The sequence below is a fragment of the Crotalus tigris genome, unplaced genomic scaffold (assembly GCF_016545835.1).
Source record: "Crotalus tigris isolate CLP2741 ecotype Arizona unplaced genomic scaffold, ASM1654583v1 scf7180000017601.7605149639:7615979, whole genome shotgun sequence".
NCBI lineage: Eukaryota > Metazoa > Chordata > Lepidosauria > Squamata > Viperidae > Crotalus > Crotalus tigris.
Window position 1 is genome coordinate 1,051,683 of NW_024096505.1, and position 25,721 is coordinate 1,077,403.

Consider the following 25,721-nt stretch of genomic DNA (forward strand, 5'->3'; position numbering starts at 1 on the left):
GAGCCAGCAGTGTGCAGCTGCCAAAAAAGCCAACACAGTTCTAGGTTGCATTAACAGAGGGATAGAATCAAGATCACGTGAAGTATTAATACCACTTTACAATGCCTTGGTAAGGCCACACTTGGAATACTGCATCCAGTTTTGGTCACCACGATGTAAAAATGATGTTGAGACTCTAGAAAGAGTACAGAGAAGAGCAACAAAGATGATTAGGGGACTGGAGGCTAAAACATATAAGGAACGGTTGCTGGAATTGGGTATGTCTAGTTTAACGAAGAGAAGGATGAGGGGGGACATGATAGCAGTGTTCCAATATCTCAGGGGCTGCCACAAAGAAGGGGGAGTCAAGCTATTTTCCAAAGCGCCTGAAGGCAGGACAAGAAGCAACGGATGGAAACTAACCAAGGAGAGAAGCAACCTAGAACTAAGGAGAAACTTCCTGACAGTTAGAACAATTAACCAGTGGAACAACCTGCCTCCAGAAGCGGTGAATGCTCCAACACTGGAAGTTTTAAAGAAGAAATTGGACAGCCATTTGTCCGAAACAGTATAGGGTTACCTGCCTGAGCAGGGGATTGGATTTGATGACCTCCAAGGTCCCTTCCAACTTTACTATTATTATAAAGAGAGAAGGAGACAAAAATAGAGAGACAGAGAGAGAATGAGAATGATGGGGAAATGCCTTTCTAAGCAGTTACTACTGCACATCACATACCTATAAGCAGATTACTAATCTCCTAATAAAAAAGCTATTTTAAACACAAATTTAGTAATTTAAGAAATTTATTAGCAAGACATTACAGCATTTTTGTGTATAAAAGTGCACCAAGAGAGACACCTGGTCTGTTAAACAAAGCTGGAAGAGACTGAAACATGACAGGTCATATTCTACCCTTCTGTCATGTTTCGGAAGTCTGTTTAAGATCTGGCTCTGGTTTGGGGGCTGGGAGTTAAAGTGCTTGTTCAGCCCCTGTTGAGGCTGGATATTTTTTTAATATTATCGTTTTATCCAAATTATTGTTTTAAATTACGGCAAACCAACTACAGTCTTTTCTCAGTTGGCCAGCCTTAAAAATCCAATAAATAAAGAAAATAAATAAAAATACTAGGATGAGGAAGCGGTAACCTTTACATTTGCCAAATGACCATTTCCAGGACTGCACACCTTTGATCATGGTGGGTGGAATGTTGGAGCAGTAATTCAGCAACAGCATGTTTCCTATCTCTGATTACAGGTTTTAATTGCTTCCTCTTTTGGGGTTCAGAGCTATCTAGGGAAATCACATATCTGGGCCAGAAAGACAAGTTTATTCAACTGAACAAAAGAAGTTTTTTTGTGTGCAAATATCTAGAGATCTTTCATCTTATTTTCAGAAACAATCGGGTAATCCATTCTAATTTAAAACAAAACAAAACATGACCCCATTCATTTGATTATAAAGAGCCTGGGAGTACAAAACAATACTGGTGTATTTTCAAAGTTAATCACTATCCATCTGGAATTTCTCTTTTCTTGAGAGCACAGTCCAAATCATAGCACCCCTGTTGCAGATATTCAGGATTCTCCCAATTAGCTGATGAAATTTGTTATCTGATTTAAATCCAATCCTGTAGGAGTTACTAAATTCAATGGGATTTATTCTCGGGTAAGTATTATATATCTCTCTGTATCCTTCTACCTAAACTATAAAGAGTTAAAAGTACAGGCTTCATTATGTTAAATAATTAAATAATTAAAATATCAGCTAATAGTTCATTTTGCATAAAATAACAAACTATGTAAATGAGAGGGAAAAAAACTATAGAATTGTACTATTTGCCGGATGTTTATTCCAATTCAGATTCTATTAAGAGCTTCTAAATGTTCCAGTTCACATAATAAATTTTCTGCAAGATATGCTTGCACAGCCTGCATGCAAACACATAAATAAATGCAACGTGTAAACTGCCATGTGCAACTAAAAGCAGGCTCTTAATTCAAATTTTGGATCAAAGGACTCTTAGAAGTGTATCAGCATGCCATGGATGTTCAGCTGCATGCCCTGAAATGTTAGTTTATAAGATTCTCATTTCCAAAAGTATCTCTGGAATTATCTCTGAGCATATAGAAGAAATGTAAATCATTATATATGCTCTCCACTTGGTCACTAGTGCTCTGGGCATCTCCTGATTGGACTATTGCAACGTGCTCTATACATGGGGCTACCGTTGAAAAGTATCTGGAAGCTTCAACTCTGTGTGAGCTACATTGGGTGCCCAAAGAAGGGCACATATAACACCTCTTCTCCACGAACTGCACTGGGTGCCAGTTTGCTTCCACGTCCAATTCAAAGTGTTGGTCACTACATATAAAGCCCTACATGGCATGGACCAGGTTATCTATGGAAATGGCTTTGCCCCATTCCATCATCCTGTCCACTCATTTAGGCAGGGAAGAGCATGCTACTGACCTTGTCAGTCAGAGAATTCCTACTGGTGGGGTCAAGGAGGAGGGCTTTTTCTGCTGCTGTTCCTGCTTTGTGGAACATTTTGCCCCCAGAGATGAGGAACGTGCCTAATCTTTTGGCCTTCCACAAATGGGTCAAAACCTGGTTGTGCAGCCTTGCGTGGGAAACACAAGGGCCCACCCAGCCATGGATAACTCATGATAACCACCCCCGCCTATATTAACAACTATTAATCTCCCCATTTTAAATCTTTCCATCTCTTGCAATTTTATAATGTTGTTTTACATTTTTACTTTTTTTATCTTAAATTACTCGATTTTAAGGTTTTATTGTATTGATTAAATTATACACTGCCTAAAGCCCTTCTGTGAGGGATATGGGTGGTTAATAAGTTTGATATATAAATAAATTACATAAGAACCTAATCTATACAAAAATTAGATGGAAAGTCTTCCTAGTTTTATCTTAAGCCTTTCACATCTGGGAAAACATGAGTCAACAGACACTGTTTAAAAAGGCAATGACAAATGGGGAACAAGACTCCTGTGTCAGCACTTATGCTGACAATTGAAATGGAAATTTTGCATTGAAAATCACATCACAGCAAAGGAATAATCAAAACTATATTCAAAACATGATTTTTTAATGGGGAGGTGGGTATACTTTTAAATGGCCTTGAAACATTTACTATGGAATTTGGATGCAGTTCTATGCATACGTTTTCCAAGTTTGTATATATTCTTGCTGCTTCCCAAATTCTCTTTTCAAGAATTGTTGGAGCATGATAAGAATACATTCCCATTCTTCTTCATTATTAGATATACTGACCCTCCATTTTCCAAATTCATGTCCCAAGTTTCCTCACATTCGAAGATAAAATTAATATTAATAAAGAAGGAAAAGAATTGGATGATCTTGTAGCCATGAGATTAACTTCCTGCCCACAATGAATAAACACTGTTATCTGCTTGCTGAAATTAGGATGAAATTCCTTACCCACCACCATTAATCTCCCGAAATGTAAAAGGCCTGATTCAAATAAAATATTTAACATGATGTAGGTCTAAAGATTTTGGAATAGCGGCAGAGGAGGGAGTGTTGAACTCCTCCTTGAACTCCTAAATAAAAGATGGGCTTTAAACCTATTAAATGAATAAATATAATGCATACACCATAGGCTTTTTTCACATAATAATGAAGGTTTGGTTTTTTAGCTTAATATGTTGTGTAAGCTCTGCTACATTGATTTGAAAACCATAGCTTCTGGCTTAACAGGTATGGGAACTCTGTCCATTTGGTCATTTAGCAATCCATGGTTTAATTTAAAAATTCCTAATATCTTCACATTTAATGCAGTTTGCTTGTACTGGGCCTAGCATGACATGCAAATCCATCCATATTGCCTTTAATATTATTTGGTACCCCAGCCACTATGGCTTACAAAAAAACTATGTGTTTTCTTTAAGTCCTGACAGCATTTTCTGTAAATGCAACAAAATGATTCTATATTTCCATCATGGGTAAATGCCACTGAGATCAATGGCTTTTATTTCCAGCAAGTTAAATATAACAGCTGTCCCAGAGCCAGTCTTTCAACTATAATTTTCATTTTTCCCAGCTACGATGTTCATGGCTGGTCTGGCATCAGGTTAAGAGAGTTGGATTTCACAATATGTGCAAGATATCAGGTTGCCAAAGTCTGGTATATAGGACTCAAAGGCGTATTAATTTTCTCAGGGAAAGCAAAAGGACCAGGCATCTGTTTTGTGGAAAGCATCTAAAATGCCTACATTTCAAGAAATTCAAATTGGATTACAATATTATTCAACAATGAATCACAATGCTATAACAATACTAAAATGCTCTCCCAGTAGAAGTCAGTTAATTTTTAAAAGCTTGCCAGCACTAAAGAAAAGTTATATAGAGAGTTCTATTTGATTGTTCTTTTAATTTCTGGAAGCGATAATCATTATATAAAGGGAACAGGACTACACTATAATCTTTCCCTATAAACTTTCCTTCAAAGGGAAAAAGAGGCACATTTATAGAGAAGCATATATAGCAAAATAAGGGTCAAACTTACTTTGTGTACTGTTCTGCTCTGCTCAACACTTCCTTTTCAGCTCTCCCAATTCCCTCACCAAATCCCGTGCCAAGACCTTCTGTCCTGGTGCCAGTGTCTCAGCTGTTCTAATAGCATAGTATTTTCACAAGCAAGAATGCCATACACCTTTTTATGCCACTGGCTATGCTCCAATTTCACAAAGAGAACCACCCAAGACTGGGAATAACTTAAAATTCTGTACATGAAGGTTCTTCAGAAACCTTTTCCTAAAGAGAGCCTCTCTATCTTTGCCCTTTAGGTAGCGTGGGTTTTCAAAGGCAGTTTCAGTATGTGAAGTACTCAGGAAATAGATATACAATAATAAATAACAGTACCTGCCAAGTAATAAAGGAACCTAAACAACGACCTACAATGCACAAAATCCTATACAAAGCACCTTTCACTGAAGCATTAAACAGCTGCATCTTTTAGTGGTTCAAGTGGTTGCTTTAAAAGCTGTTCCCAAAGGCAACCAGGATTGGCTTATGAAGCAGTTGGGTGAATCTGTAAAAAGATATAAGGGTAGTGTGGTAAAGGAAACAGAAGGTGGAGATTGTACAATCCAACTAGCTAAGATACTTAAAAGTACAGATTGTAGAACAAAACTTAATGTACTGGTGTCGTATATATGGGTTAAACTTAGAAAATCAGAGCAGTCTTTACGTTGTGCAATCTTTGTTATGGAATACATGGAAAATCTTGAAGAAAAGAAAAAGGAGATCAGACAAGAGAGTCCATACCCCCCCCCCCCAGTTAACCATCAAAGAAACAAACTGAGAAAGGATTCACCCTAATTGACCTAGCAGCTAAAAGTGGCAGGTGGAAAGTCTGTACTTTCAGACTTGCAAGATTCTTTTAATGTAGCCTTACACAACTGAGCTCATCTGGTCTTGTTCCCTGTCAGGTTTACCCAGAAGGGCTGGCAGCCCTTAAGATTCAAAGGTAATGAGCTGCTTCGGGATGTGTGAGGGCACACATGTAGCACTGTCTAAACCAAATAGAGTTTTCTTTGGGACTGTACTGCCTCTGCAAAGACCAGCTGTGAGATCCTGTAAAAAGGTACAGCTGTTTTAAAGACTTCCAAATAGGGGCTATGTGAAATTTGTTTTCTGTATACTCTGAAACACAGTTTGCCTTTGAATCTGAAAGCACATGGAAATTTGCTATGGAGGACAAGGAAAATATTTTGTATTGCTAATTTATGTGAAATAGAACCTTGGCCAAGAGGCATTGTGAAAAATGAAGAAAAAAAAATCCTAAATTTTCAAATGGAAAGATTGAAGTGGCTATCGGAAGAAGCTATCATGATAGCTGAAGAAAGTTAAACAACAAAAGCCTTGAGACAGAGTGATAATTTATGTGACTTTCCAAAGTAAAAGACATAAAAAGATATGTCCGACCAAGACCAATTTTAACAAAGAGGAAAAAAAACAAGAAATGGAAGATGAAAGATGTTTCTTAGAAGATGAAATAAATTACAGCAAGTTTTACAGGTTAGGAAGAATTGTAAGGCTCCGTACAAGGCTCACCCGATAGTCAACTTTTATTTAACAGACGCTCTCAGATACATCTCAGGCAAGTAATATTAATGTAAATTAATCTTTTTATTGCTGATAAGATATACATTATATAATGTATACATTATATATACACACATATCCTAGGAACCACTGTTTCCTCCTCCCTTCATTCCTTATAGGAAGATTCAACAGAAAGTATCAGATGAAAAATCAGATAAGGTTAAGAGATGGAAAATACTGAAATCTCTCTGTATAAATCTGTATATATCTGCCAAGGTGGTTTGAACTGGCAGAGTTGACCCATTCTAAATTCCATCAATTAAACAATGCCACTTTCTGGATCTTGATATCATGTCTTCTCTGTAGCAACGCCTGCCTTTTGGAATAAAATTTCCAAGATATGAATGGATACCACCCTACTGGTATTTCAAAGAATCCCGAAGATTTGCTCTTCACCCAGGCTTTGAAGAGGATGACTGATGTCCCTTTCTGTTTCCCTCTGGGGTTGTTTTCTTTGCCATCCTTGTCCATTTGTCTTGTGTGTTTTTGTACTATTTCTGGTTTTAAAAGTTTTTAACAATGGTAAACCACCTAGACTTACTGGATGTAAGGCAGCATACTATTATGTCTGATCAAAGTCTGATATTTTGACTGAATTTGACATTTTTGTCCATTATCAAGTCCTTCCCAATGATCTGGGATAGGCAGATATTCTTGTTTAATAATATTAAATATTACAATTATTTATTAATACCATGCAAATATTCCAGTGCACCATTGTTGTTACTTTGTCATGCCATTGTTTGTAGTCAGTCAGTGCGATCTTCTTGCAGCAGCTAACTAGGTGGACCACTATTTTTTCAGCTTCTTTGCAGAGGTAGCATTTACTGTCTGTTGGTGTCTTCTCAATTCTGGCTTTATATGAATTTGTTCTTAAGACTTGTTCTTGTGCAGCCAGAATTAATCCCTCTGTCTCTTTCCTAATTTTAGGCATTGCCAGATGATCTTGTCCTGTCCTGTGTCTGTGTGTGTGTGTCTGTGTGTGTGTGTGCGCGCGCGCGTGTGTATTGGCCATGAAGTACTTTGCCTTGCCATATCTCTTTTCTATTCTTCACTTAGTCTTTCCTGTAAGCCAGTTTGGTCTCTCTGATATACGGTAAACCTTCTTAGTGTACTAACTTCAGTACAGTACATCTTCTTCACTATCCTTCAGATATTCTTCCAATGTCCTTTTTTTCTTCAATTGTCTGGTATAGTTGCAATATTTTATCTCCACCTACGCTCCATGGTAAGTACATTATTGTGTGAATGAATTGTGTGACTGTCGTTTTTTTATTTTTTTCTTATCCAAGTTTTTTAATTCTTCTTGAGGCCAGTCCATTATTCCAGCTGTATATCTAATGACTGGAATTGTCCAGATGTTAATTGTTTTGATAGTATTTCCTTCACCAACTTTGAACTTTAAAATCTTCACTTTTGAGTTCAGTAGGCTTGACATTGTCTGCCTGAAGAATTTCCAAGTATTGGTAGTGATCATCTTCATCCAGACTCTTGACGTTATTTCCAGTGTATTCTTTCAGTTTCCACTATTTCCCCCCTGTTTATGGTTTATGGCTATATATTCAGAGAGATTCCATTTCAGGTGGGGTTTTCTTTTCAACTTCAGATCATCATGTAAAGGATGTGGAAGAGCCCAGCAGATGTTTATGTTTGTTATGTTTGTTAACCATAACCTGACTTGTTCAATATTGTTCACAGAGGAATCAATGCAATGACAAACAGTAGAGATAGTACTATTATTACTATATAGAGATAATACATTCAGGAAAGATTATTTAAAAGTTCTTTATAAGTTGTTACACGAGAAAACCCTGAAATATTGTTTAAAGCCATACAAGAAGTTAAACAAACAGCTTTATTTCAACAAACATGCATAAACGCTGTGTGTCTAGAGAATGAAAACATTCAAGCATATTAAATATATTCTATACTAAAAACCAAACTGAACGAAAAATGAGTAATTATCATACCATAGCAGTAATTTCTCTCAACAAAGTTTTGCTTAAAATTTTACAAAGAATAAAATAAGAAAGGGGAGAGAGGTCAGATTAAAGGCAGGTTTCAGAAAAGGCAGAAGGACACAAAATCAAATTGCTAACATAAGATGGATAATAGAAAGGAAAAACAATGTAAGAACAAAATTTGCTTTTGTTTTATTCACTAGACTTGATGCCCAAATTAGGAATTTATTAGGGCTAACAGGAATACGTAGGCATCTAATCTTTTAAGGAATCTTTAAAGTGAATGAGAAGCTACTGTAAAAACATGAGGAAACCCAGAAGTGCATAACCAAAAAGTAAACAAAAACAAGGTAATAGAAACAGATGAACAGGATCCGAGATTACAGAATTGATCCTAGAAGAGCTAGAACATATTGTAACAGATGTTTGAATGATATTTGTCCATGCCGTGACCAATCTGATCCAAGGTATCTAGTTAGCCAACTACTTGTGTCATGTTCCAAAGTTCAATAATGATATACGGCTTTTTTAAAGAGCTTTTCTCATAAGGTTATCTCTATAAACAGAAAAAAATACACTCCAAATATGCACACATCTTTCTTCCTAGCATTTTCCCACAAAAACAGGGTCCAGGTTTCTTGGGGGGGGGGAGGAAATCAACCAAGTGTTGATCTATTGGTTATGTCAGCAACTAGCTGACTGATTTGTCGCCAGAGCCTGACATCATGGGCTCAAAGAGAATGACTGGCCCAAAGTTACCAACCAGCTTTCATGCCTAAGGCAGGAACAGCACACAGTCTCCTGGTTTCTAGCCTGGTGCCTTAACTAACAAACCAAACCAGCTTTATTACTACTACTACCACTACTATTACCACCACCACCACTACTACTACTACTACTACTACTATTACTACTACTACTACTACTACTACGTCAATGTGTTCCCCAATACTTCTTTCCCAGAACTTTTTAATTACATTTTTGTAAAAAATGTTTGAATTTATGCTAGAAAATGAAAATATATAATTACATAAGGATTCTAGAAGATTTCTTCTGTGATTTATTGAACTGCCTGCAACAATTGCATCCATTAGTAGCAAGCAACAAATGCAATCACACACCCATCATCTGGAAAGTCAAATGAATTGGAGTAGCCAAATGATAATTCAGAATTGGAAATTCAGAAATAGAAAATATTATTTTTGTTAGCCTATTGAACTAAATTGAAACCAAAACTTGAAAATGCACAATTTCTCAGAAACTGCTGAAATAAATTTTTAGACCAAAATTCTAGCTGCGTGAGCCTCAAGAGATAAAATGCACACACTCCAGTAACATTCAAGAAAAAAATGTAAAAATATATGGCAAATCAGTTAAAAGCAAAATAAGCTCTAGCACACAATGGCATTATACAATAGATGTGGAAAACGTTAAGAAATGATGCAAAAAAATTTCTTGTTAACATTAACATTAAATCTACGGAACACAGGGAACCAACATTAATCACATTGCATGTATACCTGAGGAGTAGGAAGCAGGGGAAAAAAACACTCTTTCCAGAAATCTACTTTTGTCAAAAGAAAGTATTTGGCATGAAAGTTGGACAGTGAATTAGATCTCATTTGAAAACAACTGAATAAATGGGACATTTGTTGAAAGTAATGAACCTGAGCACTTGAATGAGACTTGCAAAACTAACTGGATGCAACCCAGTAATTTTTACTATTATTAATTTCAGAAAAGTAGCCGAGGGCAAAATACAGTTTATCTTGATGTTTAATCTTTTTTAGGCTAAGTGCAAAAATGTTGTGAAGCAGTTCAGCCAGAGTTCTGTTCTTTATTTGCTTATACACAATAGACAGAATCTTTCCAGACTAAATCCTTACTATCATGAGTCTAGCTAGGAAATTGGCTATCTGAACACTTTCTTAATGGCCTATCCATCTCCAGACTGTGCTGCCTCTTGCCCCCTCCTTTTATTTTTGGAATATGCTCCCTACTTCCTGGGAAACTGCCGCCTCACAGTAGTCCTTCACATCAGCTCCCTCTCTGTGGGTATCCTCTCACAATTTCAGAGTCCAGAATGGACAGTTTTCCATCCAACTTGGCCATGCTAAATATGAAAAAAATAAGAACACCTGTTACATGAATTATTTTATTTAGAAAACTAAATATTAGAGAACTAGACTGCCCTATCACTTTCTTTCAGATATATTTCTATCTGTACATTTATTTATTCTGGGCGGAACGGCATTTGTTTGCAAGACACTACAACAAAGAGAATTGGAAAGCAAGTATGTTGTAACACCAAGGCCTTAATGCCAATTCCCTATCTTTGGGTACACATTGAACTTTGCATATGGTATTGATAAACTTACACAAACACTGAATGACTTACTGTATTTATTTAGAAATTATCTGTCTCTACATAAAAGGCTAAAAGTTGGAAAATACAGTAGCATACTAGTGGTTTGTGTGTGTGTGTGTGTGTGTGTGTGTGTGTGTGTGAAAGAGAGAGAAAGCTGATTATGAAACAGCAACTATAGTACTCAGTATAATTCACTTCCAAGAACTTTAGTTCTACTTACATAGCACAAAAAATACAGGCTACAAGGCTAGTATAATGCACAGTTGATTGGCACAGATGAAAATTTTACTTACAAGTGCAACCCTGCAAGTTAAAACATATGTCAATGGGGGTGTTGCATAATCTATGAAACCACAAATTATCCATATAGATGGGTTCATACTACATGCTAGTTAATGGTTTAATGTATCATGTGATTCTAGCCTACATAATTAATTTACAGTTCAGTGTATTGTGTGAAAAAAAGCAACTGGGTTAATTTAATAATGTATGTCATCTTAACACAATGACACAACTCTGGCAGGATCAAATGAAGGATGACAATCTTTTTCAGTCTGCCATTAATTATTCTAAAACACTCATTTTCCTTACAGTAATTGTATTCTCTCCACAGTGCAGTCCTTGGCTGCAAACAGATCAGATGCAAAGTAATGGTCCCAACTAGCTTTCAAGAAGCCTGCCCTTTGCCAGCAGCAAACGCAAGCCAAGCGTGCAAAGAAGCAACGAAGAAGAGCAGAAATAAAACGCATAGCTTCAGACAGCAAACGAGGACACGTTGAACGGCTATAGGACCAAGGCGTGGCGTGTAAACCATAGGAAGCGCTAGGTTTGTGCAAATTAAAATCAGATGTCTCAAATTAAATGGAAAAACTCAATGCAAAAGTAACACACACGCTTACACACGTACAAGCACCCCTCAGAGGCAGCCACATACACCCACCGAGCGGAAGCTGGCGGAGAAAGGGACGAAACTACGGGAGGAGGGGGCGTTCGCTCCCCTTAACGCACCGAAGCGAAACCGGAGCTTTCATGCCGTTTTTGCGAAGGTGGAAAAGCGGATTAATCCATTAAGGCCACGCGCAAAGAAAAAGCGAGCGGAGGGAGCCGACAACCCGGCAAAAGGACTGGACCGGGTAGGGAGCGGGGATCCTGGGAGGACTGCAGCAAAGAGACGGCGGCGTGGAAGCGCTTTGCAGGAAGAAAGGAGGCTACAATGCTCAGAAGAGGGGGCGGGGGGATCGTTGGAGCTCCAGAACGAGTCAAGCCCATCTCCCGACGAGATGGGGTTGGGGGGGGGGAATGGGAAGGCGATCTCCCATCAGCCCGCCCGGCCTCGCTGCAGCATCAGGAGTTCCTGCCGAAGTAGCACAAACCTGCAGTCCTCGCCGCCTCCGCGGCTGCTCCCCAGCTCGGCTCCCAGAGCCTTGATCCCGCGGCCGCGGCCCCTTCGTCCTTCTCCCGTTAAGCAGCCGTGCGCCCACTTTTCTTCGGCGCCAGCGACCCTAGCAGCCGCCTCTGCTCTGCGGAGGCTGGGACACCGCTCCGGAAAAGGCGTAAAGGAATCCGGTTGTAGCGGCGCCGGGATGAAGCCTTGTGCCCAGAGTGCGGCAGAACCAGCTGCCTCTGCCTGTGCGAGTGTGGTCGAGTATGCCTCTGTGTTTTGTGTGTTTGTGTGTGTGTGTGTGTGTGTGTGTCCGTGTGGGCTCCCAGCAGTCGCTACTTCCTGTGCAACGACAGTTCAGTTCCTCCCGAACCAGGAGGCAGGGGAAGGGGGCTGGCGGCTAAAGAAAAGGGGGAGCATGGTGATGGTGGCGGCAGCAGCCTTGCTTCAGTCGAGCTAGCCCTGAGGGAAGCGAGAGAGCTGCTGCCTTTGTAGGGGGGGGGGGGAGGAAACGAGTTTTGCTTAAAGGCGCCTCTCCGGCACGAGCATCGTCCCTCCGCGCCGCTCTTCACTGGAGATTGGAGTCGCGGAGGATAGAAAGGCGCGACCTCCGCTGCCCGGTTCCCGCGTCCCGTTTCCAGAGATGTTAGGAGAAGCACCGCTGACGGCTCCCCTGCTCGCGCGCTGCACGGCAAGGCGGCAGCTGCTTCTTCCCAGGCTCGCGGAATGCGGGAAGGGGAGGCGGCACCGGTGCCTTTGGTCGGCGTGGTTGATTTCACGTGATTTTTTCACATCACATCACAGCCCGGTCCCGTTATTCGTAGACATCGCCCATTCATGCCAGGAAATGGATTACTTGTTCTTTTACTCTCTCGGTTAATAGGAGGTTTTCAGTATGTACCTCGACTCGTTCTGTTTGGCCGCTGAAAATGAACTAGCGGAGGAAGGAGCTTGGGTGCCACCCTCAACTTCCAATAGGCACCCTGTTTGCACAGATGCCTCTGCGTGAATATCTGAAAGTATGAAAGGCAGCCTTCCCATTTATACTTTCTACCTACTTCCCACCCACCCCCCCAAAAAAGATATGTATGAATCTTGTAGGTTTATATTGGTCACTTTATTTATTGGTAGATTTACGTGCTATTTCAGGGTGGGTCACAATATTAAGAATAAAAAATGGAAATACGGAGACCATTGAAATACTGTAGTATTAATACTGTGGTTTAAATTGGTAGCAATAAGTACACACAATTGCATTATTATAATTTGTGAGTGCAATGAATCAATTGTATGGTGTAAAGCAGCCAACAGTAAGGTAACCACTAGTGCAGGGGTCTTCAAACTTGGCCCTTTTATGATTTGTGGACTTCAACTCCCAGAATTCTCAGCCAGGAAGGCTGGCTGAGAAAATTCTGGGAGTTGAAGTCCACAAGTCATAAAAGGGCCAAGTTTGAAGACCCCTGCACTAGTGGCTTAGTTGACTCAATTTTAATTAACAAACCTCGCTCTACTCAATAGAGTTGACCCCTTGGTTTGGAGGTTGGTGCAAGATCATCAGCAGATAGTTAAATGAATCAATGTAGATTAGAGTGTGAAGGGATTATGGCTGTTCTTCCGACTACCAATTGGTATGAACAGAACCCCAGGCTTACTAGTCAGCAGTCTTATCAACCAGCAAGCCTTGGTTTTGATTGCTGTCTACACAGATATATACATTTAAATATGTATAAGCTGCATTTAATACTGTGTGGTATGCATAAATCTAGTAGCGCCAGAAAGAATGAAGCGACTGGGCCAAAGCCGAAAGGACGCTCAGCTGTGGATATATCTGGTGGTGAAAGGAAAGTCCGATGCTGTAAAGATTTTTTCTCCATAGGAACCTGGAATGTAAGATCCATGAATCAAGGCAAGCTAGACGTAGTCAAAAAAGAGATGACAAGAATGAACATCGACATCTTAGGAATCAGCGAACTAAAATGGACAGGAATGGGTGAATTTAACTCAGATGACCATCAGGTATACTACTGTGGGCAAGAATCCCTCAGAAGAAATGGAGTAGCCTTCATAGTCAATAAAAGAATAGGAAAAGCAATACTGGGATACAATCCCCAAAATGACAGAATGATCTCAATTCGAATCCAAGGCAAACCATTCAATATCACAGTAGTCCAAATCTATGCCCCAACCACTGGTACTGAAGAGGATGAAATTGACCGGTTCTATGAAGCCCTACAGCACCTTATAGAATTAACACCAAAAAATGATGTCCTTATCATCATGAGGGACTGGAATGCTAAGATAGGAAGCCAAAAGATAACCGGAATAACAGGCAAGTTTGTCCATGGAGTACAAAATGAAGCAGGGCACAGGCTAATAGAATTTTGTCAAGAGAATACGATGGTCATAACAAACACTCTTTTCCAACAACCCAAGAGACAGCTCTACACATGGACATCACCAGACAGTCAACATAGAAATCAGATTGACTGTGTACTCTGCAGCCAAAGTAAAAACAAGACCAGGAGCTGACTGTGGCTCAGATCATGAGCTTCTTGTTGCAAAATTTAGGCTTAAATTGAAAAAAGTAGGGAAAAGCACTAGGCCACTCAGGTATGAACTAAATCATATACCTGATGAATATACAGTAGAGGTGACAAATAGATTTAAGGAACTGGATCTGATAGACAGAGTGCCTGAAGAACTATGGATGGAAGTTCGCAACATTGTACAAGAGGTAGCAACTAAAACCATCCCAAAGAAAAAGAAATGCAAGAAAGCAAAATGGCTGTCTGAGGAAGCTTTGCAAATAGCTGAGGAAAGAAGGGAAGCGAAAGGCAAAGGAGAAAGAGAAAGATACACCCAATTGAATGCAGAATTCCAGAGAGTAGCTAGAAGAGATAAGAATGCCTTCTTAAATGAACAGTGCAAAGAAATAGAAGAAAACAACAGAATAGGGAGGACCAGAGATCTCTTCAAGAAAATTGGAGATATGAAGGGAACGTTTCATGCAAAGATGGGCATGATAAAGGACCAAAATGGCAGAGACCTAACAGAGGCAGAAGAGATTAAGAAGAGATGGCAAAACTACACAGAAGAACTATACAAGAATGAGCTTAACATCCCAGATAACCACAATGAGATGGTCATTGACCTCGAACCAGACATCCTAGAATGTGAAGTGAAATGGGCCTTAGAAAATCTGAGCAACAACAAAGCTAGTGGAGGTGACAGTATTCCAGCTGAGCTATTCAAAATCTTAAAAGACGATGCAGTAAAAGTGCTACACTCAATTTGCCAGCAAATTTGGAAAACTCAACAGTGGCCACAGGATTGGAAAAGGTCAGTTTACATTCCAATTCCAAAGAAAGGCAATGCCAAAGAATGTTCAAACTATCGCACCATTGCACTCATTTCACATGCTAGTAAAGTTATGCTTAAAATCCTACAAGCTAGACTCCAGCAGTATGTGGATCGAGAACTACCAGAAGTACAGGCAGGATTTCGAAGAGGCAGAGGAACTAGAGATCAAATTGCCAACATACGCTGGATCATGGAGAAAGCTAGGGAGTTCCAGAAAAACATCTACTTCTGCTTCATTGACTATGCAAAAGCCTTTGATTGTGTGGATCACAACAAATTGTGGCAAGTTCTTAAAGAGATGGGAGTACCAGACCATCTCATTTGTCTCTTGAGAAACCTATATGCGGGTCAAGAAGCAACAGTGAGAACGAACACGGAACCACTGATTGGTTCAAAATTGGAAAAGGAGTCCGGCAAGGCTGTATACTGTCGCCCTGCCTATTTAACTTATATGCAGAGCACATCATGAGAAAGGCAGGGCTAGATGAATCAAAAGTTGGAATTAAGATTGCCGGGAGAAATATCAACAACCTAAGATATGCAGATGATACCACTCTAATGGCAGAAAGTGAAGAGGAACTAAAGAGCCTCTTGATGCGGGTGAAGAAGGAGAGTGCAAAAGTTGGCTTGAAACTCAACATTAAGAAAACCAAAATCATGGCATCCGGCCCTCTCAATTCCTGGCAAATAGATGGGGAAGAAATGGAGGTAGTGACAGATTTTATTTTTCTGGGCTCCAAGATCACCTCAGATGGGGACTGCAGCCAAGAAATTAAAAGACGCTTGCTCCTGGGGAGGAAAGCTATGGCAAATCTAGACAGCATACTAAAAAGCAGAGACATCACCCTGCCAACAAAAGTGCGTATAGTCCAGGCCATGGTTTTCCCAGTTGCAATGTATGGCTGTGAAAGTTGGACCATAAGAAAGGCTGAGCGCCAAAGAATTGAGGCCTTTGAACTATGGTGCTGGAGAAGACTCCTGCGAGTCCCTTGGACTGCAAGGCGTTCAAACCGGTCAGTCCTAGAAGAGATCAACCCCGACTGCTCTTTAGAAGGCCAGATCCTGAAGTTGAAACTCAAGTACTTTGGCCACCTAATGAGAAGGAAGGATTCACTGGAGAAGAGCCTAATGCTGGGAAAGATTGAGGGCAATAGAAGAAGGGGACGACAGAGAATGAGATGGCTGGATGGAGTCACTGAAGCAGTAGGTGTGAATTTAAATGGACTCCAGAAGATGGTAGAGGACAGGAAGACCTGGAGGAATGTTGTCCATGGGGTCGCGATGGGTCGGACACGACTTCGCAATTAACAACAACAACAATGCATAAAATCAGGACAGCTCCTTCCAAACCTTGCTCCCTTCAAACATTGAACTGATCCTGTGAATAAACTGTTTAATTTTCCAGCTACACTCTTCAAAGAAATGTTTTTCTAGTGCCTGTATTGTGATGTGAACTTTGAATATGAACTATAAATGTGTAGCATTTCTGCACATGGGAACTTTAGCCCTGCCAGAGGTCTTCTTTGTAGAGAATTCTGTATATTCACAATGTCCATAAGAACTTGATACTTAAACAAAATCCAAAAACAGACATCCGTAACATCAAGATATCTGAGGGGGAATATGATAGCACTCTTCAAATACTGAAAGTAGATCATACAGAAGAAGGTCAGGAGCTGTTCTCAATGATTCTTGAGTAAAGGGCACAAAGTAATGGATTTAAGTTACCAGAAAGCAGATTTTGAATGTATTTAAGAGATAAGGGAAAAAAAACTGTAACAGTAAAAGTGGTTTGAGAGTGGAGCTATTTACTTAGGAAAGGGGGGGGGCTGCCCCCATTGGATATGCTCAAGTACCAGATTGCTATTTATCAGAACTATTTTAACATTCCTGTACTGAAGAGAAGGTTGGATTTCCATAACTAAAATGTTTTTTTCCAACTCTGTTTCTGGTCAACCTATTATGCAGTGTCTGAAACTAGTCAATGGTTCAGCAGATGGTGCAAGCTCAGAAATTTTATTTATTTATTTATTTAGAGAATTTATATAGCCGCCCACTATAAGCCCACAGAGTCTCAGTGACTCTGGACAGCTTATAAAAAATAAAAACCCAATAAATAACAGTAAAAATAACCCCCCCCCTGCAACAGCAATCAATCAAACAAGCCACTTAATGGACTTGTAGGGGTTTAAAGGTTTAAACAGCAATCAATCAAACAAGCCATGTAGGGGTTTAAAGGTGACAGCCAGCACCTTGAATTGTACCCAGAAGAAAATAGGCAGCCAATGAAACACCCACCCACCCACCCACCCCCCTGCCACTGTTGCAGGAGACATGACGTGCACACCTGGGTCTGCACAAAACCATTGGGCTGTTTTATTTTGAACTAATTGAAGCTTCCAGATACTTTTCAAGGGCCACACGATGTAGAGTGTGTTGCAATAGTCAAGACAGGAGATCACTAGGACGTGAGTGACTATGAGCAAGGATTGTTGGTCCAAGAAGATGCATACCTGGCACACCACCTGCCAGTTGCTCAAAGGCCGTCCCGGCTATGACTCAAGCAGGAATGGTGAGTCCAGGAGAACCCCCAGATTATGCAGTGGGACTTTCTGGGGCAGAGTCATCCCCTCCAAGACCAAAGATGGCAATTCTCCATGGACCAAAGAATACCAAACTCAGAGCCATTCTGTCTTCCCAGAGTTCAGTTTCAGTCCATTGCTCCCCATCCAGCCCTTAAAGCCTCCAAGTACTGCAAAAGGGGGGGGGTCACAGCATTGCTTAACTCACTATGGGTCAAGACATATAACTGGGTGTCATCTATGGTGCTGAATGATCTCCCCCAGTGGCTTCATTTAGATGTTAAATGGAGAGAATATCAAGCCCTGTGGGAGCCCGCACAGCAGGGGATGAGGGCTGGACTTCTCACTTCCTATCAACACTGAGAGCAGCCACAGAGGAAGAAGGAAGTAACCAGGACAACACAGAGCCTCCTCACTCCCAAATCCCAAAGCCACTCCAGAAGAATACCATGTTGATGGTGTTAAAGGCTTCTAAGAGCCTTGCTCAAGCAGAGCAAAGATGGATACACTACCCCATTCTACTCCTGCAAGAGAACATCAAAAGCTTGACCAATGCCATTTCCGTGCCAAATCCAGGCCTGAACCCTGACTGGAAAGGATCTAGATAATCTATTTCATCCAGAAAACTCTGGAGCGGCCACTCAGCCACCTTCTCTGCAACCTTCCCCCAAAAGGGAAGATTGGAGACAGGTTGAAAATTATCTAACAGGTGGAATCTAGTAATGGCTTCTTAAGAAGAGGCAGCTCCCAGCCTCCTTAAACCTCTGTGGCACCACCCCCTCCAGGGAAACAGTCACCACTAGAACCCACCCGCATATCATCTCCCAGCAGCTTTCACAAGCCAGGAAAGGCATGGATCTAAACCACAGGCGCTTTGCACTCATACTCCCTAGGATCCTAATTAACAATTAATTGTGGCTGTGTGGTTATGATTTAACCTTCATCTGATAATAACAGTAGTTGTTCCTTGGCTCTCCTGATGTTGAGGTAATTTTTTCTCTGCCATCTGATGTCCTTCAGTAAACTATTTGGCTTGGGGAGGGAGGTCAGCCCAGCAGGTCTTGGCCACTGTAGCCTGGCAAAGACACTCTTCTATTCAGTCTTTGAGTGCAAGGCTTTGAACAGTTGATTTTCTGCATGCCTATTCACAGATAATTGTATGCATTTAATTAATTGCCAAACAAGTATGATTAGGAAAATAGCCTTAAATGGAAACATTTGTGTCCAAATACATACATATGAAGAATAACAAATGTAATTGTTGCAGGAATAAATAATTACTGCTGGAAAATAATTTATTCTTTGAAAAAGTGTTAAAATTAAGTTTTGAATGCTAACAGATAATGACTCAAATTTGGTTTGTCATATTGGGAATGATTTTCCTGTTACTGCTTATAAGATCAGCATTTCTTATTTCTCACTGGTAACATTTAGTCACATGTGGATCTGAAATGTGTATGATTTCTCACTGTATGATCTGTGGGGATGTTCAAATAATTTTGATTGATTTCATCTTATAATTAGTGTCAATGTTCAGGTATGTTATCAACAAACAATAATGACAAATATCGTTAAAGTTTCACTTCTATTTTGTTAGAAAAATGCTCCCATTTTATGTGCATTTGTGTATGTAGATATAATCTGAGTTAAAGGAGGGCAGGTAATATTTCAACTATTTTAGGATTAGTCTAACTAATACAGTTATGTCTAGGAAAATGTGAATAAACTTACTACCACAAAGCTTATTAAAGATGATAATTAGTTCTAGGCTAAAAATGCCCTAACTTATATGCTATTCAAGAAAAATATTTTGGTCTGCCCTCTAATTTTGTACCCTGCCTTCAGGACAATTTTAGAATTGCATTTGATGATTACCTTGTTAAATCTTTCAGTCTTCATTTCTTCACCTGAACCATGGCATGAAAGACAAATTTTGTGTCTTTAGCCAAAAGATCAACTTTTCATTTTTATTCAGACTTAGGGAGCTCTAAGCTGCTGGAAATTCTTATACAAGCATGTGGGCCATGAAAGTGTATTTATTATATAAATAGGGGATAAATATTACTAGCAGCAATATTGTCAGTTGTATTTCTTTGGTTGAAATTACATGTTTGTATTTGTTTACAACCCATTTAGGTGCAAAACAAATCTGAGACAGAGTTCAATCAAGAAAAAGAAGACTGATTAAGAGAAAGCTGACAAAATATTTAAAGAAACTAAGAATCTTGTTGTAAGCTGTTAAAAAGCTTGGCTCTTGCTAGTATTCATAGAAGCATAGAATGGAGTGTTTTTATCTAGCTGTGGGATTTTGTAGAGTGGCTTACGGTGAAATAGAATTTGGAATTCCTAGGAACATTCTGTCATGCCCCCATCTGAGCCTGAATCTGCTGAGGAAAATCAGCTGGAACTGGAGCTGAGGGAGGTGGAGGGAAAGGTGTCTGTGACTTCAGAGGAATGTGGGGAAGAGCAGTCTGAGGCAGGCCAGGGCCTTTCAGGATTGGGACAGGTTGAACCTGAGAGACAGAGCTCAGGTGATGAGCAAGGGTCACCCCCTCCTGATCCTAGAGCAGGGAGAGTAAAAGGAAGGAAGAACAACACTGGCGCAACTACTTGGGAGGAGAGCACCCTGCTCCTCTCCACAAGGCACACCTGGAGACTGAGATTTAAGGAGACGCTGTGGGGAGGGGCATTTGTTGGGAACAAATGTTGAATGCTTGGAGTTATGTGTGCCGTTGCTGATCTTGGAAACAACTCTCTGATCTCTTGTTCTGTGTTGTGATTTCTGCTTGGAAACCTTGAAACTCTGACCATTGAACTGGCTGACAAACTTGATTTGGTGTTCAAAGACCTCGGATTGAATTTTGGCTTCTCCTCTGAAACTGCTCAGGCAAGCTTGTATTTCCACAGACTCATTAGATTTTGGATATATGTTTCTTTCCTTGTTATCTACGTGGCTTTGAGTAAATTACTATACTAATCTAACTATGTGAGTCAAAATCTGAAGGAGGACATTATCCGTACACACACTTGAAGAGTTAAAAACTTGTGAAACTACTTGCAGCCAGAGGCTGCTGAAGGTGTGTGTGTCTTACTTTGTTCTGTGGCTTGCCAGAAGCATGGGAGCATTTGGGGAAAATTGGAGCAAATAAAGGGTGGTTTGAACTGCCAGTTGACTGTTTTGCCTCTGTGCCATGCCCTGGGTCATCATACATTCTGTCAGATTATTTTGCCCACACAATGAGCTTTTATATTTGACTAATAAAAGTAAAAAAGGAAAGATGAATAAAGCCTGAATTTTAAGAGCTGGTTTGGATACATATAGAGAAAGATAATGCAGGAAACATGCACCTTCAAAAACACATGCAAAGAGATTGATGTTTAACCAAAATTGTAATTAGTTTGGCTTCCTCTATTGTGCAAACCCATTCAATTCAGGTCTAATTATAATTATTTGAGCCGAGGTGGCGCAGCAGTTAGAGTGCAGTACTGCAGGCCACTTTAGCTGACTGTGTTCAGCAGGTCAGCGGTTCAAATCTCACCGGCTCAAGGTTGACTCAGCCTTCCATCCTTCCGGGGTAGGTAAAATGAGGACCCAGATTGTTGGGGGCAATGTAAATATATATATACATTGCTTACTGGTGTACACCGCTTAGACAGTGCTTGCACTTAAAGCGATATATAAGTCTCATAAATAAATAAACCAACCATGCCAGCCACAGTAATACTGTACTGTACTTTGCACTTTTTTCTCTTGATCAGGACATAACATAAGACTCCTTCTGCAGGTCAAATATCTAATTAATCTAGCATCCTTTTTGCAACTGTGGCTAGACAAATGTTTCCAGTGCATATACAAGTAGGACACAAAAGCAAATCTGTGTCCTGTTTAAAGGCAAGTGCAATGTGAATTGCACTTGCCTTCATTGCTTTCAAATTAATGCTTGAGGTGAATCCAGCTTTCTCCAACCTGCTGCCTTCCAGATGTGTTAGGATTACAACGCCTACCTCATGCTAATTGGAAATCCTGGGATTAAAGTTCCATCCCTTCTGGAACGACAGGTTGGAAAAACTGAAGCTAGTCTTCATTAGCAAGGAGCATTCAGATCAGTTGTAGAACTTGTTCTCTCTAATTGTTTTAACAGACAGATAATTTTAATGTTAAGACACTTCTGTAGTATCTCATATTTGACATGTACCCAGAAGATCTGAAACAAATACAAATGATAGACTGTCATTGGCAAACAGCTTTTAAAAAATATAATTATAGAAATCATGGTAAGCGGTTTTCAGTGTCTATTGTAAGCTAACCAAAACACATTTTCTCATTCATCTTTCATTTTTAGGAATGCAGGACTGGTGAAACCTTTCATCCAGTTCATGGTGGCTGTTTTATGAGTTTTTTTGCTGCAGATTTGCAGAGTACAGCAAAAATCTTTAGCTACTTCTAAAATTAGAGAACCATTGTGACTAGAAAATGCTTGTCTTAGGACAGGCAAGTTCTACATGGAAATATAAATGGCTTGAGTGGGAGTAGGGATTTGTCATCAACTTTGCTCTGCTGCTCATGAATTCTGCTGGAATATTATCTGTAGATCAGCCTGAATGAAGAGTAGATACCGGTAGTTTGATTTTCTCAATAGGATTTTGCACTAGAAAATAGAACTTCTGAGCACATCTAGAAGGCAGAGTGGACATGGAGGTCAGTGATAATATAGTAGTACCATTAGGTAAGATATGTGTTTAAATGTGCTGAAGATTAGCCAAGTACAGATTTCAGTGCAGAATTCATGATTTGTGTGCCATTTTCTTTATGGTATAAGATATTTTGTTAACTCTCCCTGTCACACATCGGAATATTGAAGAATAAGAATGTATAGAACCATGGGAGAGGCTAATGAATCAGTACAAAAACAAAAGGTAGAATTGCAATACAGGAATCTAAATTTAACATTTGTGGGAAGAGTGAATTTTCAAATGAATGGGACCATGATAAAATTGAAACATAAAGAATTTAGCCTTGGAGCAGCTTATACTAGCCTGGTATAAGTCTTATCAGGATATTCCCAGGACCTGTTTCTTTTCACTTAGACAATTGTTCTCTGTTTGAAGAAAGTAAAAGCGGAAAGGCAGGAAGTAACCCTAGAACCATTACTTATGAATATGTATGCCTATATTTTCTACTATTTAGACATATATATGCCTGCATAATTTTCCCTCCTTTCCTGAGATATCTAAATACCAATACAAGTCTGGTTTGCAGAAATATCTCTCACTATTTTTGGTAGAGTTCCCTCCAATACGTACTGCTTATATAATAACATTGCAATGAGTTTTAATAAATAATTTTGGATTCTGTGTTCTGATTCCTCGCATTATTGTAAGGGGTAAGATCTGGGAACAATGGTACTCATTCAGTTTATTTTAATCACATATACAGTACTTTTTGTACCTGACCTTTCCAGTCTACAGGAGGGTCTTTGGTCAGAACCACAATGTTTTCTTACAGCTGGGATGGAAAACTTTTTCTATTCCAAAGGCTGCATTAATTTAGGTAATGAATATCATTAATTATTGAAATTAATGGACTGCCTCAATTTCAGGCAAGTATATTGGAGACTCTATGCCATTAAAGGCCCTGGCCTAAAGTAAATGGGAACAGGAACATCCCGAGCCAGTATGCATCAAACCATACATCTGCTTGAGCTCATCTACCCCATTCATACATGCACAGTTTCTTCGGGTATAGAGAACAGAACCCCCAGAACAGCATCTGGCATTGATAAAGGTGGCTGCATCCATGCAAGTTGTGTAGAGCTTTTCAGGGATGGCAGGATTATAACGGGAACATTCAGAAACCAGTTAGAGAGAGGTCTTACAATTAAATCTGGAAAGTGTTGGGGATTTTCCTGTTCTGCTTTACCATACAATTGAGTGAATCATTGCATTGGCAAAGATACATTAGGAAAAGGATGTAACCCTAAGGTCACAGTTACGATGTTGTGATATTCTAGACTACCTAGTTCAGTCTTATTGTTAGACACAAAAATAGTCACAAACTGAAATCCACTCTGAGTTACAAATAGATAAGAAGTTGATTAGACTTCACAACAAAGTCTAAAAAAATAACGGTTTGCAAAGCGTGGTGGATTCAGGAAGACAATGCAATGTAGCCAAGCACTGAACCACACTCCAAATTCCAAAATCACATATTATTATACATCCTATCGTGATGCCCCATTCCCTCCCCCATGGCCCCATTGGCTTAGGCTTTGGAGGTTATAATCTATCAGAAGCGCCTAAACAGAATACATTATACTAATAAGATCCCTCCCCTACTATCCTATATCAATTCTAGAGGAGAGATGTCTCCCATCTTCTACACCTGTTAGATCCAGTAGGGGTACCAGGTACCAAATGGTACTTAAAAACAATTCCTAGATGGTGACTCACACTGGGCCCCATGGTAACTCCTATTCTTCTCCCTTCCTCCACCTGAGGCATGTATGTTCCCTATATACTCAAAGCATCTACTCAGGCAATTGATTATACAATGATAATTATAAAATATAAAATATGATTACATGATACTAAAAGCATATATATTTTTATTTTTAAATTTCTCCCACAAATCCACCCTTTTTCTTTTTACCCATTCTTTAAAAATAAAACATTAAAATTTTTCCAAATTTCTTTGTATTTCTAATGTCTTTTCATATTCTGCAAAATTAGTTTCTTCATTGATTTGTGTAAGGTTATACATTTTTCTCCCTAGTGATTTCTTCTGATTACTGTGTATTATTCCTTCTACAGTACTTTGGACAAGGTAAAACATTAATCCCATAATGATTATCATAAGCATGAATAAAGCTTGCTTCCAGTTTCTAAAAATTCCCCCTAAAAATCACCCTTCATCTAAAAGACCAGTCCAAGTCTGGACTGGAACATGTACAAGTTGTCTCATTTCAGTGGTTAATTGCTTCACCACTGTACCTGTTTCACCTATTTGTAAGCAACAATTAATTAAACTTCCTACATACCTCTCCTTCTTTAGCTAATATATAATCTAATGCTAATCTATTTTGATACACAGCCACTCTAAGCTTATCAGTAGTTTTTGCCAAAATATTTAAAGCAGTATCTATTTTTCTTCCAACTAATTCTAATACAGCCTGTAATCTTATTATTCTGTTTAACATATAAATAGGTGTTCTATATCCTCAAGATCCATCTTTTCTGGTGTCCACTCATTTCCTCTCATTGTTTCAACATTACATGGAATATCTATCCCAAATCCATAACGTACTACTTCAGCATGGTTCTTAGTGATTTCCAACTCCATTGTTTAGTTCCGTATATTCTGTTAAATTTGGTAATACCACTACATCCTGGATAACCCCCTCCAGTGTAATCACACACACAACTCCACCCTGAACATTTAACAGATCCCCCACAAGGTGACCATTGATTGGGGTTCCCATTTGCAAAGTTCAAATTAGTGGGATATATATATTTATGATTTTCAATAATGATGGTGAAAATGCGACTCCCGGGCATAATTATAAATGGAATGAATAAAGCGCGTTCACCAGGAGAGTTTAAAGTTAAAATACTTCAATTAAAGTATTTTACTATATTAAAAGGTTGCCAAGCTTTCGTTGGGAAAACTCCCCAACATCTTCAGGGCTGAGAGACCGTTTCTAACAAGGTGATTCAAACGGGTTCCATAGACGTCTGCACGTGGTTCCTAGACTGTGCTAGCATTCCCTGCTGAACAGCTGATAGGTGGGGGGGGGAATCGGAGTAAAGATTTCTTCTGTCGTTCTCTCGAGCACTTTTGTTCACATTTCCGTCGACCTCAGGGGGTATTGTTAAAGTTATGTTCCGCCCTCTCCCGGCAGTATTGGCTCTCGTTGCAGTGGGGGGGTTTAGTTTGATGTC

At 39.6% G+C, this 25,721-nt stretch overlaps 1 protein-coding gene across 4 annotated transcripts in view; it reads right to left on the minus strand.

The window, feature by feature from the left end:
* The window catches only part of AGPAT3 (1-acylglycerol-3-phosphate O-acyltransferase 3), an 87,975-nt gene extending 75,406 nt beyond the window's left edge, over window positions 1-12,569 (minus strand). The window contains exon 1 of one of the 4 annotated variants that reach the window (XM_039368380.1): window positions 11,834-12,569. The gene's annotated coding sequence lies outside the window, so the exon portion shown is untranslated. Of the gene's footprint in view, window positions 1-11,400; window positions 11,643-11,833 lie in introns of those variants that run through there. The other 3 variants (XM_039368373.1, XM_039368408.1, XM_039368400.1) reach the window with 3 other exon arrangements.
* Between the last annotated feature and the right edge of the window lie 13,152 nt (window positions 12,570-25,721).